Source organism: Pantherophis guttatus, chromosome 2, assembly GCF_059756535.1.
Source record: "Pantherophis guttatus breed Tessera chromosome 2, ASM5975653v1, whole genome shotgun sequence".
Taxonomy (NCBI): domain Eukaryota; kingdom Metazoa; phylum Chordata; class Lepidosauria; order Squamata; family Colubridae; genus Pantherophis; species Pantherophis guttatus.
In genome coordinates, this window is record NC_142064.1 from 176394729 (window position 1) to 176412034 (window position 17306).

At 39.3% G+C, this 17306-nt stretch overlaps 1 long non-coding RNA gene across 1 annotated transcript; it reads left to right on the forward strand.

The window, feature by feature from the left end:
- The first annotated feature begins 11638 nt into the window (after positions 1 to 11638).
- Positions 11639 to 14680, forward strand: LOC117660601 (uncharacterized). Its single transcript, XR_004589728.3, has 3 exons — positions 11639 to 11704; positions 11817 to 12032; positions 13551 to 14680. It is a non-coding gene; the product is annotated as an uncharacterized LOC117660601 (long non-coding RNA).
- Positions 14681 to 17306: the final 2626 nt, after the last annotated feature.

The following is a 17306-nucleotide window of genomic DNA, read 5'->3' on the forward strand; positions in this document are numbered from 1 at the left end:
AGGCATTACTGAAACAGTATTACTGAATACTGAATACTGAATACTGAAACAGTTATTATTAAAGAAGGTCTGAGACCGAGGGAGGCCACTGTTCCTCAGACAGCCGGCTTGTGAAGTGGGGTCATGGGGTTCAGATGGGCTTGCTGATCACGTACCTGGCTCCCTGCCATGTGGCAGCAGCCCTGCCCAAGCTCCTCGACGTTATCGCCGCAGTGGCGGTTGATACCCCCAGACTTATGGTCATGGGGGATTTCAACCTGCCATGTGTGGGTGAGACGTCGGAGGTGGCTCGGGAGTTCATGGCTTCCATGACAGCTATGGACCTGACCCAGTTAATTCATGGCCCTACCCACACAGGGGGAAACACGCTGGACCTGATTTTTGTCTCTGGACAGTGGTTGAGTGATCTTGAGATAGGGGATATAGTCACCGAGCCCTTGTCATGGTCGGATCACTCTCTCCTTCGTCTTGACCTTCGAACTGATATACCTCATCGCAGGGAGGCAGAGCCGGTAAGATGGTTCCGCCCCAGGCGCCTGATGGAACCTGATAGGTTCCAGATGGAGCTTGGGCCATTTCCTGAGGCTCTGGCACATGCCTCGACTAGGGACCTAGTGGCCGCCTGGGATAGGGCGGCCGCTGAAGCTCTGGATCGGGTCGTGCCTTTGCGGCCTCTGACCCGGCGCCGATCTCACCTAGCTCCTTGGTTCACTGAGGAGCTGAGGGAGATGAAGCGCTGGAAAGTCCAGCCTAGAGAGTAGTTGGAGGGCCAGTCTTTCTGAATCCGACCGGACACTGGTAAGATCTCATATTAAGAATTACCTAGTGGCAATAAAATATGTACATTTTGCTGCTCTTATTGGGTCATCAGATAATCGCCCGGCCACCCTGTTTAGGGTGACCCACTCCCTGCTCCACCAGGAAGCGCAGGAGGACCCCTTGGAGAGTAGAGCTGAGGATTTTGTTCAATATCTGCATGACAAAATCACTCAGATTCACTCCAACTGGGTAGTTCCAGGGGGGTTGACTGAGGCAGGTCTTGAGAATGTTATCTGGGATGAGTTTGATCCTGTGACCCCTGAGGATGTGGACAGGATTCTGGGTGGACTGAACATGACCACATGTTTATTGGACCCGTGCCCCTCCTGGTTAGTGCTGGCTTCCTGGGAGGTGACGCGAGGCTGGCTCCAGGGGATTATAAATGTTTCGTTGGATGAGGGTGATTTCCCCGCCACCTTGAAAGAGGCGGTGGTGAGGCCTCTCCTCAAGAAGCCTTCCCTGGACCCGGCAGTGTTGGCTAACTATCGTCCGGTCTCCAACCTTCGCTTTGTTGCGAAGGTTGTTGAGAGTGTTGTTGCGCGACAGCTCCCCCAGTACCTGGATGAAACGACGTATCTGGATCCGTTCCAGTCGGTCTTCAGGCTGGGTACAGCATGGAAACGGCATTGGTCACGTTGGTTGATGATCTCTGGACGGCTCGGGACAGGGGCTGCTCCTCTGTCCTGGTCCTATTAGACCTGTCAGTGGCTTTTGATCGACCATGGTATCATGCTGCACCGGTTGGAAGAGTTAGGGGTGGGGGGCACTGTATTACGGTGGTTCTCCTCCTTTCTCTCTGACCGGTTGCAGTCTGTGTTGGCAGGGGGGCAGAGGTCGACCCCGAGGCCCCTCATATGTGGGGTGCCACAAGGGTCAGTCCTCTCGCCCCTTTTGTTCAACATTTATGTAAAGCCACTGGGCGAGATCATTCGTGGTTTCGGGGTGAAGTACCATCAGTATGCTGATGACACCCAGCTGTACATCTCCACCCTGGACCACCCCAACGATGCCCTTGAAGTGATGTCCCGGTGTCTGGAGGCTGTGCATATCTGAATGGGAGGAACAGGCTCAGGCTCAACCCATCCAAGACTGAGTGGCTGCGGTTTCTGACATCCCGATATAGTCAGTTGACGCCATCGCTGACTATTGGGGGCGAATTGCTGGCCCCCACGGAGAGGGCTCGCAACTTGGATGTCCTCCTGGATTCACAGCTGTCTTTAGAAGAGCACTTGACGGCCGTGACCGGGAGGATTTTTCATCAGGTTCGCCTGATTCGCCAGTTGTGTTCCTTTCTGGATCGGGACTCCCTATACACAGTCACTCATGCCCTTGTCACTTCCCGCCTGGACTACTGCAATGCTCTCTACATGGGGCTCCCCTTGAGGAGCACCCAGAGGCTCCAACTGGCGCAGAGTGTGGCCACGTGGGTGGTTATGGGAGCAACATGGTGCTCCCGTGTGACACCTCTCCTGCACGAGCTGCACTGGCTCCCAGTGGTCTTCCGGGTGCACTTCAAGGTTCTGGTTACCACCTTTAGAGCGCTCCATGGCTTAGGACCTGGTTATTTACGGGACCGCCTACTACCACAAGCAGTCTCCCACTGGCTGGTACGTTCTCATAGAGAGGGGCTCCTCCAGGTGCCATCAGCTAAACAATGTTGACTGGCGGCCCCCAGGGGGAGGGCCTTCTCTGTGGGGGCACCCACTATCTGGAATGAGCTCCCCCCAGAGATACGGAGGATCCCGGATCTATGCACTTTCCGCCGTGCTCTTAAGATTCTCCTATTCCAGCAAGCCGGCCTGGCCTAATTTTCTCCCCTGTTTTAAAATTCTTTTACATCGAAATTTTAATTTGTTTTAAATTTTGGGATTTTTAATTGTTTTGGGCTAAATTATTTAATCTGGTTTTAATTATATCTTTTAACTTTTGTATTTATGTATTTTATTTTGTGCCTGTTCCCCGCCCTGAGTCCTTCGGGAGTATGGCGGTATATAAATCTAATAAAAGACTAAAAAAAAGTAGACTATTCATTCTTGCTCCTTGAATGAAACCTCAAGTAAAAACAGTCACTGCCCTAAGAACTGTACATGCTGTAGGCCTGATCCTTCATATATAATGCAGGTGTTTCTCCTCTGGAAGGATTTATGTTATCCTAGAAATGAGATGAAAAACACTCTCAAAAATATCTACCGGTAAACTATGCAGTCAATCTGACAATGTACTCTCCACATGGAAACCAAACATCTGGTAACATGGTATCTAAAGAAAGTTCCAGTTGAGATGCATGACTACCACTTACTTTCTCACTCCATGTGATTCTCATCCTTAGTTCTTTTTCTAAATGTCATAACATTCAGAAATACCACATGAAAAAATACCGCATGGATCATACAGTGACTGATCCCAGATATCAGAGCTGAAATTCCTACATTGCTGAGCCCCTGACAAGTGTCAGAAGGTGGATGTGGATAGGAAATAGGCTCCACCCTCTCATATGCTCAGCAGAAATAAATGATTTTAAAAAACATTTTATTATTTATTTTATTTTATTATTTTATGTTTGTACCTTTGAATCAGTGTTGCCTCCCGGTGACCTCATGGACAACTCCCTGCAGTTTCCTTCACAAGGGCTTTGCCATTGCTTCCTTCCTAGGGCTAAATGAGAGGGACTGGCCCAAGATCATCCAGCTGGTGTTATGGCTCAGGTGGGACTAGATCTCATGGTCTCTCAGCTTCTAGCCTGGTGCCTTAACCATTACACCAGACTAACTCTTCCACATCCACATTATACCAGGTCATTTGGGGTAGATGGGGTGGGGGAGAGATGGGACTGAAAAATTCAAAAATAGGCTTGAGAATTCTTGATTTGAAAAACATCAAGTCCAGGCCTTTGATCCCTGCAATTAAAATTCAATTCAAATCTTTAAATTAGAGAAACCACTAGTTTCATTTTTTTAAAAAATAGCAATTTATTAATAGTAGTACCTGCTAGGAAAGTCATCATCAGTCTATGTGGAGAGATTTACTGATGTATTCCTCTATTTGGGATTTAATTTCCGTCTTGATTTTGTTTCATGGCTACATGCCATGAAGTCTCCCAATTAATCAAAGGCAGAGTGGTAAGCCTCCCAGATGTAGAAATGTATTTACTGAGTGCATACACATTCGTAGAAGCAAGGTGAATTATATGCCCTAAAGCACACTGTTAATTATTCAGACAACTAAGTGTAGGATTATATGCAACTTCATGAAAAAAATCTCCTACTGTGACTAAGAATCCTGGCTCTAGAAATAAACTACAGGATAAAATTTTGAGAAATAAGTTTGTGGGTCTGTTTATGAACATCTCAGGTTGTTCTCTGTGCACAGAATGTTTCTTTTTTTAAATTATTATTTTCTGTCACAACTGCTTCTCCATTCAGTCCTATTCGTTTGTTTGTTTGTTTGTTTGTTTGTTTGTTTGTCAAACATGTACAAGATAGCAGGTATAAATATGAACATGGACATGAACAAAGGAAATGAATACAAATAAATGGGGGCAGTAGGACAGGGATGGTAGGCACACTGGTGCGCTTATGCTCGCCCCCTTTACGGACCTCTTAGGAATGGGGTGAGGTCCACGGTAGACAGTTTAAGGTTGAAGCTGTGAGACTATTCAAATGGCATACTGTCTATGCATGAAAGACATTTTAGAATTTATGATGCAGCAAACCAATTTCTTTCTAGGTATATCCAGCACTACAAAGCCTCTTGGTTTCTTTATATAAATAAATAAATATATAAATGTCTTTTTTTTCCTAACGTGGCTTTTGATAATCCAGTGGAAAAAAAGCCTGTGATGAACTCATTCTTAGTGCTCATTCCTAGCACTGATTATGTTATTTAGTAGGGTAATGAAACATCCTCAAAAAACCAACCAAGCTCAGAGCACACCAAGGACCCCACTGGTTCAATCTGAGTACAAGTATTCTCTCCTAATGGAACTCATTCTTCATGGAGTTGCTTGGTGATCTGTTTATCTGTTTCCAAAAATCTAACAACTCTTAAAACCAACAGACAATGTCAAATATATATTTAATTTAACACACACACACACACACACACACACACACACACACACACAGAATGCAATACAGGAAAAATCATAGTTTATCCCTCTCTATGCAGGAGATCCTGAACTAGAATTAAGCAGCTTTCCTAGTAATGTCCCTCATTCATTTTCATTGGGATTAATATGCTAAAGATAGAAAGACTTCAGCAGCCCTTCACCCAATCTGATTTATCTTCCTTTAAACAAAGGAAAAGGCATGAAATCTTACATTAGAATACTGAGTTATATTCAAAGTGCCCCTGCCATGAACAGAAGCATTCCAAATGTAGATGGAGAAGTATGTAAGTTTTGCCATAACTGTGATAATTAATATAATTTTCAGAGAAAGTTTCTCAACTTTCTAGAATCATTTTAAAATCATACGAATATAATTGCACAGGGAAGTAGAAATCAACAAAAATCACCTCATTCCTTTCAGGATTATTCTGCTACCTGAATTGTGTTAATAATATTCAATACATTCCTGCCTTAATTTACATTGTTAGCTGTCACACTGCATTATCGGGCATAAGATAGCAGACATCTGGTAAAGTAATTAATAAGGACTGGGGTCATGAAAGTCTCCATTAAAGACCATCTTACAATGAAAATATAAATCATATGAATATTTATTTATTGAATGATTTGATTTTTATAGCCACTTTTCCACACAAGTGGTTCTGAGTGGTGTATATCAATGAACATAAAAACAAAAACAATAAAAACATAAATATGTATGACACCAAGGAAAACGTAAGCATGGATGTTAATATTTATGACTTTAAATGTAGTATTTATGACTTTTTTATGAAATATTGTATAGATTGATGTCATTACTGACCCTGAACTAATTATGATAAATTGTAGATCATTCTACCATCTAGGGCAGGGATCCCCAAACCCCAGTTATGGACCGGAACTTGCACTGGTTGGCGGCATGCCAGAAACCGTTCCACACAAAAAGCGAAGCCCCATCTGTGGGATGCAGCCAGCACATCAAACCATGTCACCTCCAGTCCGCAGAAAAACCTCTCTCCATGAAATCAGTTCCTCGTGACCAAAAGGTTGTGGGGGGGCACTGATCTAAGAGAAATATCTACGTCATTAAATATATGTATTGCTTTGTAAAATGCTATATAATCAATGTCCAGAGTTCAGGGGATGTTAAAGAGATGGATCAACTTAGAAAGACTTTCTCTAAAATCTTACCACATGCATGATACCACAGTTACCCCAACTAAGTCTAAGTTCTATGCGGTCTCCTACATTTCATGGCAGCTTCCAAAGATCTAAAATATGTTGTGATCCAATTGCAATTAAAAAAAAAAAAGACAGACAGGATAATTAACAAATGCATAACTGAATAATAAATATAATCAGACACACATAGAAAAATAAATATATTTCATTATATTTAAATACTAGTTCACAGCTACTTTTTGGACTATAGATACCACCATCCCATTCAATGGGTGGTGACAGCTAATGCAGAAAAAGTTGACAAGGTAATCCTTGTCATGCCTACACTAGGTAAATATTTCTATAGGAATATCTTCTCCCACCGAATAAGACTAGGAAAATAGCCTTGTTCCAAGCTTCTTCTCTTATAAAGTAGAGTGTCATTACCACAAGACATAAATGACTTATAAACAGATTTCTCTAGAATACTTTATATCCCAAAATGAGACCAATTCACAGCTTTCTGAGTTTCAGAAAAGCTGTTAAAACCCGGCTTTTTAAGAGACACCTACAAATGAAACTAATATGAGTTGTTATTAGTTGCCCTTGGTAGGTGCTGTGAGAGGGTCTCAGCTACTGGAACGTTTTGTCATTTTAGCTGAAATTGTTAATGGCTATCTTGTTACTGGTAGTCCTCGACTTATGACCACAACAGGGATTTCCATTGCTAATCAAGGTGGTTCTTAAGTGAGCTGCCTGGAATTAAGATCATTTTTGCCAGTGTTAAATGAAATTATTGCAATTGTTACCAAGTGAAACATGCAGTCATTCATGTATCCGGCCTTCCCAATTGACTTTGCTTGCCGGAAACCAGTTGGGAAGGTTGTAAATGGTAGTCACGTGATCCTGGGACTCTGAAACCATCGTAAACACATGCTTGTTGCCAAGCAACTCAATTTTGATCATGTGTCCATGGGGATCCTGTAATATTTGCCAAGATTGATTGTAAATTACTTTTTTTCAGTGCTGTTAGAATTTCTCATGGTCGCTAAATGAATGGTTGTAAGTCAAGTTGTTGTTTTGCTGTTTTGCTTTTAATTTTCACAGGGAAAGAGGGAAATGTGCAACAATCAGAATTATTTTGGACTGGAGCAAGAAATAAATGCATTTGTTACATTACATCTCTTGTTCAATCAAGGGCCATAATCTAACGTTAAGGGACAGATTATACAGATAATAAAGCCATATTTTGACCATCAGAAATTATTATACAGAAATGTCATGTGTCTTTATGCTCTCTTGAAATCCTTTAACCCCAATAAAATTAAGATGACTTACTGCATCTACCAGACTTAGTAGATGTATATTTGCACTTTGATTATAAACAGATATTTTCAATAGCTTGAGGCATCAGAAGGCCTTTTTACAAGATTTGTATGAAGTAGTTCTGGTATTATTACAGTACAGCTATAAACCAATATGAAATTACTCTTGTGGATCATTCCATATAGAGTTACATGAAAATGGAAGTGAAGGAACACTAAATATATAGTGATTCTGTGACATAACGGAGGCAACATTCAGCTTTCAACTCTGGTTGCAAAAAGTACACTTAAAGCCGGCCTTGGGTCAAATATATTAAATCATCTTAACTTCTTAAATTTATTGAGACGAACTGTGTGAGATGTCAGTTGTCATCTTTGTAACTAAGTTACTTCTTCCTCAATTTCTACTTGAAAAAATTGATAAGTGAAAATGTGTCAGTCAATACAAGAAGAATGAAATGTGTCCAACATTAAGCTTGTCATGCTTTCAAAATAACTAATATTTGGTTCTTTGTTTCATCATTCTATGTTTGAAAACTAGTTGATTGGTAGTTTATGAAACTAGTTTATGTTCCACCATTTCACCGGGAACACAAGGTGACATGCATAAACTCTATTCTACCTCCATCCCAGAAACAACCCTTTGAAGTTAATTGAGCTGAGATTAGAGAAAGAGAAAAGTGAATTCTGTGTTTGAGTAGAAACTAGAGTCCAAGTCCCATATCTTAACTGCAGGTAGTTCTTGTTTAATGATAACTCATTCAGTGACTGTTCAAAGTTATGATGGCAACAAACAAGCAGATTTCCAAATGATCTCTGTAGTTGTGGCCATCACAGAATCCCTATGATCATATGATCACAATTTAGGTGCTGGGCAACTGGCTTGAAATTATGCCTGCAGCATCCCATTGTCATGTGATCATCATTTGCAACCTTCACAGTCTGCTCCCAACAAGAAAGTCAATGGGAAAGCTGGCAGGTGATTGCAAATGATGAACATTGACACTGTACCTAACAACTGCACAGGATTCATGTAATAATGTAACCCGGAATTGTCACAATGCTTGTTGTAAGTTGGTGGATGTGGTCACATGACATCATACTTTCCATATCTATAGCAACAGAATTGCCAGTCCCAATTACTTTATTTAAGTGAGAATTACATGTACTCAAGAACCTTGTTTGTATTCCTAATATCCGATATAACAGCGTTCACTGTAAATAACTTTTTCTGGGAAATGTTTTTTTTTCTTCCTTTTCTCTTTTATACATATGATAAACTTTATCTCTTCAGAAGTTACAATACTATGACATTTGTTATTGTATCATCTTTAATATGACAGTAATGAAAATCTATTCATGCAGATTCTCCATTAACTCAAATTCAATTAGCAAACAACTGCTTATTAAAACTATTTTCAGCCTGTAAGGCTTAATGATATCTTTTATTAAAAACCTTAATCTTGTAAGTTATTGCTCAAAATAGTTTACATGTATTAATATAATAAACTGCAAGCAGTCAATTGATGAATACCTGTTTGCTCATGGAATAATGTAACAAGAACATTTACATACTGTGTACTAACATTATGGTCCAATAAATGTGTTGGAACCCCACTGACTGAAAACCAAGCAGAGTGAAACTGACACACATTTAGCAGAGCCAGCAGGATAATACTAACAAAGTAATGGATTTGCATCAGCAGAAACTAAATTCAATAATGAACTTAGTATAGATCAGGTGTCAGCAACCTTAAACACTCAAAGAGCCACAAAGGTCCTAACTCGAAGCCCCTTGTTCGATTCTGGAGCTGACCAGAAGTCCGGTTCCCCCACAATAGAGTCCCCTCCAAGCATCCTTCTTCCTCTGCCAACCGGAAATCTGGTTCCCGACCATAGAGTCTCCTCCTGCATGGTGTCCTTTTTCCTTTAACCTTCGTCCTAACCAAAAGCCCTATCAATTGTGAAGCCAACTGGTGACAGGGAGCTGCAGCAGAGGGATGAAAGAGCCACATGTGGCTCCAGAGCCACAGGTTGCTGATCCCTGGTATAGGTAATCTGTTAATTTTTGAAAAATATGCATACATATACATTATCACATACAAAAACACAGTTCTTACAACTGGGAGAGGTCTGGTAAACTGAAGACAGCTCTGTGAAAAAAAATAATTGCAGCAAAGATTAAGGAACTGTGAGTAGACTGGTCCCTTGGAACCCCTCCAGATTAAGGAAGGATTAGAGATCACCCACAAGGACTCCATAGTGGCTACTGTACATGAAGAGACCACAAAACAGCAGTTTTCCATGTGTTTGAGCTCTGGAAGGCAACAGAATTATCCATCTTGCTCACAAACACTTTTAAAGGGCACTAAGCTCCCAAATCACCCTTTCTAATCACTTTTGGAAATGGCTCGTTAATTATTGTAAGCTATTGTCAACTGCATATAAAGAAAAATTATATAAAATGTTTTATAGGTGGCACTTTCCGCCTGCATGATTAGCAAAGATGTTTAAGGATATGTCCGCTAAGTGTTGGAAACATAACCAGATACCAGATTCATATTATCACATGTGATGGACATGCCCAAAGGCAAATAAATATTGGACAAAAATACACACATGGTTAGAAAAAATAGTAAAGCAACATATAGTCATAAACATATAGCCAGAAATATTTTTGTTGGGTATTTTGGGTATACCAGAGAAATACAATAAAGGGAATACATATCTAATTTTACATGTATTAACAGTTGCCAGAATTGTGCTTGCACAACAATGGAAAAATGAAGAGATTCCTACAGATGAAATTGTAATAAAAAATTAGAATGTGCAGTAATGGGTAGTTTAACACTTAAAATTAAGGAAAAAAGAAGAAACTGAATATTTTTTTAACATGGGATTTGTTTTATCAATGGCTTATCAGTAGAAACAGAAGTTAGAAACCTAAGAGTATAAGAGAAGGATAAATTACAATGAAGATTTACTAAAATGGATAAATAAATATTACTATTATCATGTGATCATTACTGATCCTAAGAATATTATTTTTACTATTACCAATATTATATCTCAAACTCAGACAGCACACTGTTTATATAGATATTGAATTTCTATGTTTTACATTGTAAAAAAAAAGTATACAAAATATATATTGTAAGCTATCGCAGACCTGCAGAATGACAAGTTTGAAAACATCAAATGAATATTAGAATATTGATCTTTTTACAAAAAGTTTTTGTAATTAATTTTAAAGTACAAACAACATTTCATGGGATCCTGTCTTAGTTTTATAAACAAAACATAACATATTGTAGGTAAGCAATTTCGTGATTTCAAATATCGGATACTAGAGGGGACAAAAGGTTTTAGGTAGATGATAGATATATTGTTGTGGCCCACCAGTAGCCTGCGCGGATCGTGGCTGATCCCAACGAAGAGGGGACTGGTGTGGTGTTGCGCCAGCAGCCTGCGCAGCCGGCGCTTGCATTGGACAGCGAGGAGGCTGAAGAGGATGTGGTGCCAGTGGCAGAGACTCAGCCAGGGCCTTCAGAACCTCCAGAGGCTCCTTCAAGTGGAGAGAGCGAAGTGGAGGAGCCTTTTTTCAATGCTCGAGCACGCAGGTCTGCCAAAAGGCAGAAGTGGCTACTCAGGAGGAGGAGGTCTCCTCGAGAGTAAGGCTTGAGGATAATTGGCCACTCCCTTAGCCTATTTAAGTCGCACGCAGCTAGTGCTTTCTTGCTGGAAACAACTCATATTTATAATCAGAGTATTTTGATTATCATATCTTGCTTTCTGGGCTGGTTGCCAACCTTTGCCGGTCTTGTTTATTCTTGCTACTTAATAAATTTGACAAGTGAGAGAAATAAGGATTATTCCTGTAAAAAGTATAACCTGAGCTACGCCATTTTAAGTGCCTTATTTTACCTTGTATAACCTGATTATATAATTTAGCTAAGAGAGCATAATAAGATTTAAGAACATGAGAAGAGGAACTGTGTAGTTCCTGTGTTTGTTCTTAAAAGCTGATGTATGTTCTTAAATCTGCTTGTTTTGCAGGATATATTCTTCTGGGTCATTGTGCCCTCATTAACAAGGGGAAGTACGCATATAATGATATCACAAGCATAAGCAATATCCTTGTATGGGGTATTTTTACTGGAAAAATGGGGAACTTCCAGGGGGCAAAACCTGTGCTAAATATGTTATATAAGATCTGAAACTGATGCTCTAGGGACTTACTTATATCCTGTTGTATTAGACCTGTGCATCCTGAAAACTGTATATAAGATCGGTGAGTGGAAGGCTTAATTGCTCTCTCTTCCTATGAGAGAGAGACACTTTGCAAAGTTATAATAAAAACCTGTCTTGGTCTATTCATAGTCTCTGTTTTTGTTCCTAAAAAGGTAAATGCTGGTTTCCTGAATACCACAATTGGCGCTGGAAAGGGACTTGAAGACTTTTCGTCTGGTAAGGATAATATCCTGCTAAGCACGCACACACTGTTTAGGTGTACAGGCTTATTTCCTTTCCAGTCAGAATTGCTCTTTTTAGACCCTGAGACAGAGACATGAACACCAAGGCAGTGGAACGTTCCTGCGGCTGCAGTGCACTGGGAGTGAGTGAGTATATGTATTTGGGGTTTTTCTTTTTGGTTTGGCTTTGTGTATGTTTGGGACTGTTTATGCATGTATACAGTATGTGTGTGTTTGTATGGTCTGTATGGTATGTGTGTAATTAATCAGAAAGGCAGGGACGGTATGGGGCTTTTACTGGGCAAACGTGTTGCTGATACTAACAATGAAATACCCTCCATCCCTCCTATATCCCTCTTAGGGGAGTTGTTAACTCAGTGGACAGAGGACTGGTTAAAGGCTTATACTAAACCAGTGGTTCTCAACCTGTGGGTCAGGACCCCTTTGGGGGTCGAATGACCCTTTCACAGGGGTTGCCTAAGACTATTCGGAAAACACATATTTTCAATGGTTTTAGGAATAATTTTATGATTGGGGGTCACCACAACATGAGGAACTGTATTAAAGGGTCACGGCATTAGGAAGGTTGAGACCCACTGTACTAAACAGTTAGATAAAGTGGCTATGATTAATTATTGTATTAGGGTGTGGCCGACATTTGTGTTGATAAAGCCTAATTACAGGTGGAGTAAATTTGGGGAATCAGACCCATATTGGATTAATGCTTTGAAAAAAGTTGTGGAGCAAAATGGATTGAGGTCTCAGTTGCCATATGTGGAACTGTGTTCAGTGGTTTGACCCCTTTCCCCCGAGAAGTTCTAGAGTGTTGTATGGGAAGGAAGAAGAAGAGAAAGGCTGTGATCCTTTAGCTTATGCACATGTCCACCTCCCCCTCCTCCATATAATCAGAATGGAGCAGGAGCCATGGGTGGAATTGATGAGGCTGCTGGGAGCAGTGTGGGAGAGACTTCGGCAGTTCGGCAATATCAGCAGTTGAAGAGGGAGGTAGATGAACTGTCAGTAACTGTGAGACAGAATCAACCCCCTTCCCCTCGTGTGACATGATCACAGACAAAGAAGATGCTCCCTTTAAGGGAGATGCCTAGTGGCACAACTGGTGCAGGTGTACCGATTACAACGTTTGTGAATGTGCCTTTAACATCTTCAGATTTGAGAAATTATAAAAGCAACATGCCGTCTTTACAGGCAGATCCTATTCAGTTATCTGAATCCTTAGATCTGTTCCTGGGACCCAATCAAGGACCATTGGTGTGTGTCAATATCCTCGGAAATCCGGAACTGGGGCAGAACATATATAGGCCTGTAAGATGGTATGAAATGTTATGACAAGAACAATACTGAAAAAAACTTTTGAAAAACAGTATAAAACTAGTAACCACAATATCAACAATGTCAGTAATAATATCTGCTTCTGTGGATAGATTATGTCCAAAGGATATTATTGAAGAAATGGCAGATGTAGAACAAATTTTATCTGACAAGATAGAGATGGTATTGAAAGTGGATTTACAACTGACAGGCCAAGAGAATGGCTTAGAAAAAGATGTTTCACTGAATCTACAAAAGAACCTGGCTGAGGTTTTAAAAATTAAACGACAATGACAAACCAAGAAAGTGACCTGGATATTTTTTTTTTCTCCTTAGGGATTTACAAAAGAGGCTTGTTAAAGCTTGAAGAACCCTGTGTGATAGGACAAAGAAGAAATGAAGAAAAATAAAGTCCTATGACAAACTAAAGATTATGACTGCAAGAGTTTATTTGATCAAGGTTAAAAAGAGACATGCTATTAGTTTTGATTAAACTTTATGGAATTTCTGCTGATACCAAGGTTGAAAAACCAAGTTTCGATTATTCTTTTCCTTTTCTTCTCTCTCTCTCTCTCTCTCTTTTCCTTTTTATCCATGTACTTTTTACTCCTCTTTCTTCTCTTTCCTTAAGTTCAGTTTGTATATTTTGTATAATCAAAGTCCTTAAAAATGCACATTACTTGCTATTGCACTCTTCTCTAGAACAGGACATAGATAAGAAAATTTAAAATATTGTTTTTGATCCTTTTTCATTCAATTGCCATGTAACAGGAAGTTCCGATGGAATTGAACATAAGAAAATAAGTATATAAAGAATTGATAAAGTACCTAACACCCAAAGAGGAAAAAAAAAGAAAGCAATGAATCTATCAATATTGGTTTCAAGTTTCTCATGTCTTATGACTAGTTGTTAATGCTCTGAAATTTTGTTTTTATGTATTTAGTTATTTTTACATTTTTATTCCCTTTTTCATGTATGAGATGGCAAACATACCAATAGTCTCTCTATTTTTCATTCCTTCTTCTATTTTTTTCCCATAACAATTAATCTGTGAGGTAGGTTGGGCTGAGAGAGAGTGACTGGCCCAAAGTCACCCAGCCAGCTTTTATACCTAAAGTGGGACTAGAACACCTAGTCTCCTGGTTTTTCACCACTACACCAAATGGTGTATTTGAATTTATTTACATATTTCTCTGCACATACCTATTTTTACATTTCCCTTATTTAATATATGATTACACATCATTTTAGAAATATTTTCTTGACACATCTTTTCTAAAAAAGATAACAAACTGTTAGATAAAATGCAGTTTTTAAAGGATACATTTCAGCTTTCTGCTACTCTAAAAACTAAAAATAAAAACCCAATATCTGCCAGAAAACTATATTTGATGTGATGTTAATTATAGTCTTGCATACATCTCTCCAATGGCTATATTTCCTTAATAAAGCAGTTTCTCGAGAAGTTGTAAATGAGAAGTGTCTTTTGTAAGCTTAAATCCTTACTCATCAGTCCCTAAAGCTTCTTATTTGAGTGACGAGGAAGAATTTTGAGATTGTATATGCAATTCAGAACATCATGTGGAGTTTCACAAGGGTTCATAATTAAACACACAGCCTGATATAGAAAGCATTACAGCCGTGATTCTTGAGTACAAGCCAAAACAGTAAGGTAACATCTCCTTGAAGCTAGCAAGCAAACATGGAAATTTATTCAGCTAATTATAGCTAAGGGTATGGAAGTGATTTGCCATTTCCTTCTTCTGGGATATTTTTTTTCAATTTCCAAGTCCTGATATTCCCTGAAGGACTTTGCAAGGCTCTTTGACATCTGCCAGAACCAGAAATAACACTTACTGAAGCAGGACTCTCCCTCTTTGGCCAATTTTTTTTAAAAAAAGAATAGCCATTACAGAGTCATCCAGAGGATGATTCTGATGACAGAACACAGTTGATCATATTTGTTGTACTACCTGCTTTTTGTGGGTGATAGTGGTGATGGTGGAGAAGATATTGTTCCCATTATAAGCAATGTAAAGAAATGCAGTTTTAAGATCTTAACTATATATTGTGACTCCCATTTTCTTCCTTGTACAAACCCATCTGATATCAGGGGAGTCCTGATGTTGAACCATCCCTGGAGTTGGGGAGAAGAAAGGCAGGAGTGAGAAATACATGCTGCATTTATCCTATGAGGTTGGAGAACTCCTTCTAAAATTAGAGGGTGAACTCCAATCTGTCATGCAGCTCCTGGGCTATTTTTCCACAGGAATACATCTTTAATTGGATCCTGAATCAACCAAGAACATATAACGTCATTTAAACATTCCAGGCAGCATCCAATAATTCAGAAAGAAACTGTCATTGCTAGGAAGAGGAGGATATTCAAAATAAGCTGTTTATGACAAATTAAAAATGAAATATTATTTATCTTTTGTACATGGCATTATGTTCAGTGAATTTGTTGTGTTGTGGTTGGCTTGTCCATTAAAAACTCACCAGAAATGCAACATTTTAAATTGCAGACATTTAAGCAACACGGAAGGCAGTTAACTTCATTGCCAGCCCCTTAAAGTATTTTTAAATGAGCTCTAAATGTCCTGTAAAGTAATGCCTAAGATTTATTCACTTCTCTTGATTAGCCTTAAGCAAGATAAAAATGTTACAACAGCTCACTGTAGCAGAACAGTTAGTTACTCTATGTAGAGTTGGCAATTCCTTAGCAATGTTGGCTTCCAAGCAGAGTTAGGAAAATCTGCCAGTATCCAAAGTTACTTGATCAATTTCAGTTTTATGCAAAACACATTTATATGTGGAAGTCGAGACACGTTATTTAGCCCAGTTGCAGAATAGCTACCTTATTTGTTTGTTTTTTTCAAAATTCAACCAGCACTTTACAGTTTGACAAAAATAATAATAATAATAATTACATGTTGTGAATATTAACTATGTATTAATAACAGAATAAGTAAGAGTTGGAAGAGACCTTGGAAGTTTTACAGCCCAACCCCCTGATCAAGCAGGAGATCCTATACTGTTCCAGACAAATAGCTATCCAATCTTTTCCTAACAACCTCCAAAGATGAAGCACCCACAACTTCTGGAAGCAGGCCATGTCACTTTTTAATTGTTCTCACTGTTAGGAAATTTTAACTTTATTATTTAATTTACAAAAATATTAACTTCTGTTTGTTGTACATCCACTCTTGAGTTACCCTGAGCAATTTTTTAGACTTTTAGTTTGTATATTGTTAACATAAATGTGTTATCCTGCATCTTTTTATTTTATCCCTCCTTCTCTGTCTGTCTGTCTGTCTGTCTCTATTTCTCTCTCTCCCCCCTCTCCCTCTCCCTCTCCCTCTCCCTCTCCCTCTCTCTCTCACACACACACATCCCTGTTATTTCAATTGCAAATTAAAATGGTGGCAGAGTAGAAGCTGCCTTGCTGAGCTTCTTTCCCCTCCTGATATTTTATTTGTGTTGCCCCTTTTTATAAACAGCCTGGCTACACATCTTAATTTTTATCTAGCTTCATTTCACCTATTATTCAATAGCATTATCTGTGAAAACAGGCTGGAGTAAGAACTATTAATTCTGTTGGAAATAACTTTTACGTAATAATTGGTTCCTGCTTAAACACATTGAATTATCATGGTGAGCAAATGTTATTTAAGACTCATTTCCAAAAATGGCCAAACTCTAAGGACTCCGTGCAAGATCATTTTATAACAGATTAAATAATGGTCTGGATAAACTAAGCTTGTCACACTATAAATGTTACAAAAGGTGTTGAGGTTCTATGCATAGATTGGTTTTGCTGTGCACTAAAGGCTGCTTTTACTTTTTTTTTAAAAGACCCTTCTATTTAATTAATATGAATTTCCCTAATATTTTTCTTCTGAGCCCAAATCTGAATATAAATAAATAAATGCTGCACTACAACTTTCTTCTGCTTTTTTTGCCCATACCTATTTCATTTGCTAGGAAAAAAAGAGAACCGAATCCAAGAAGGAGAAGGAGAAGGAGAAGGAGAAGGAGAAGGAGAAGGAGAAGGAAAGGGAGAGGGAGAGGGAGAGGGAGAGAGAGGGAGA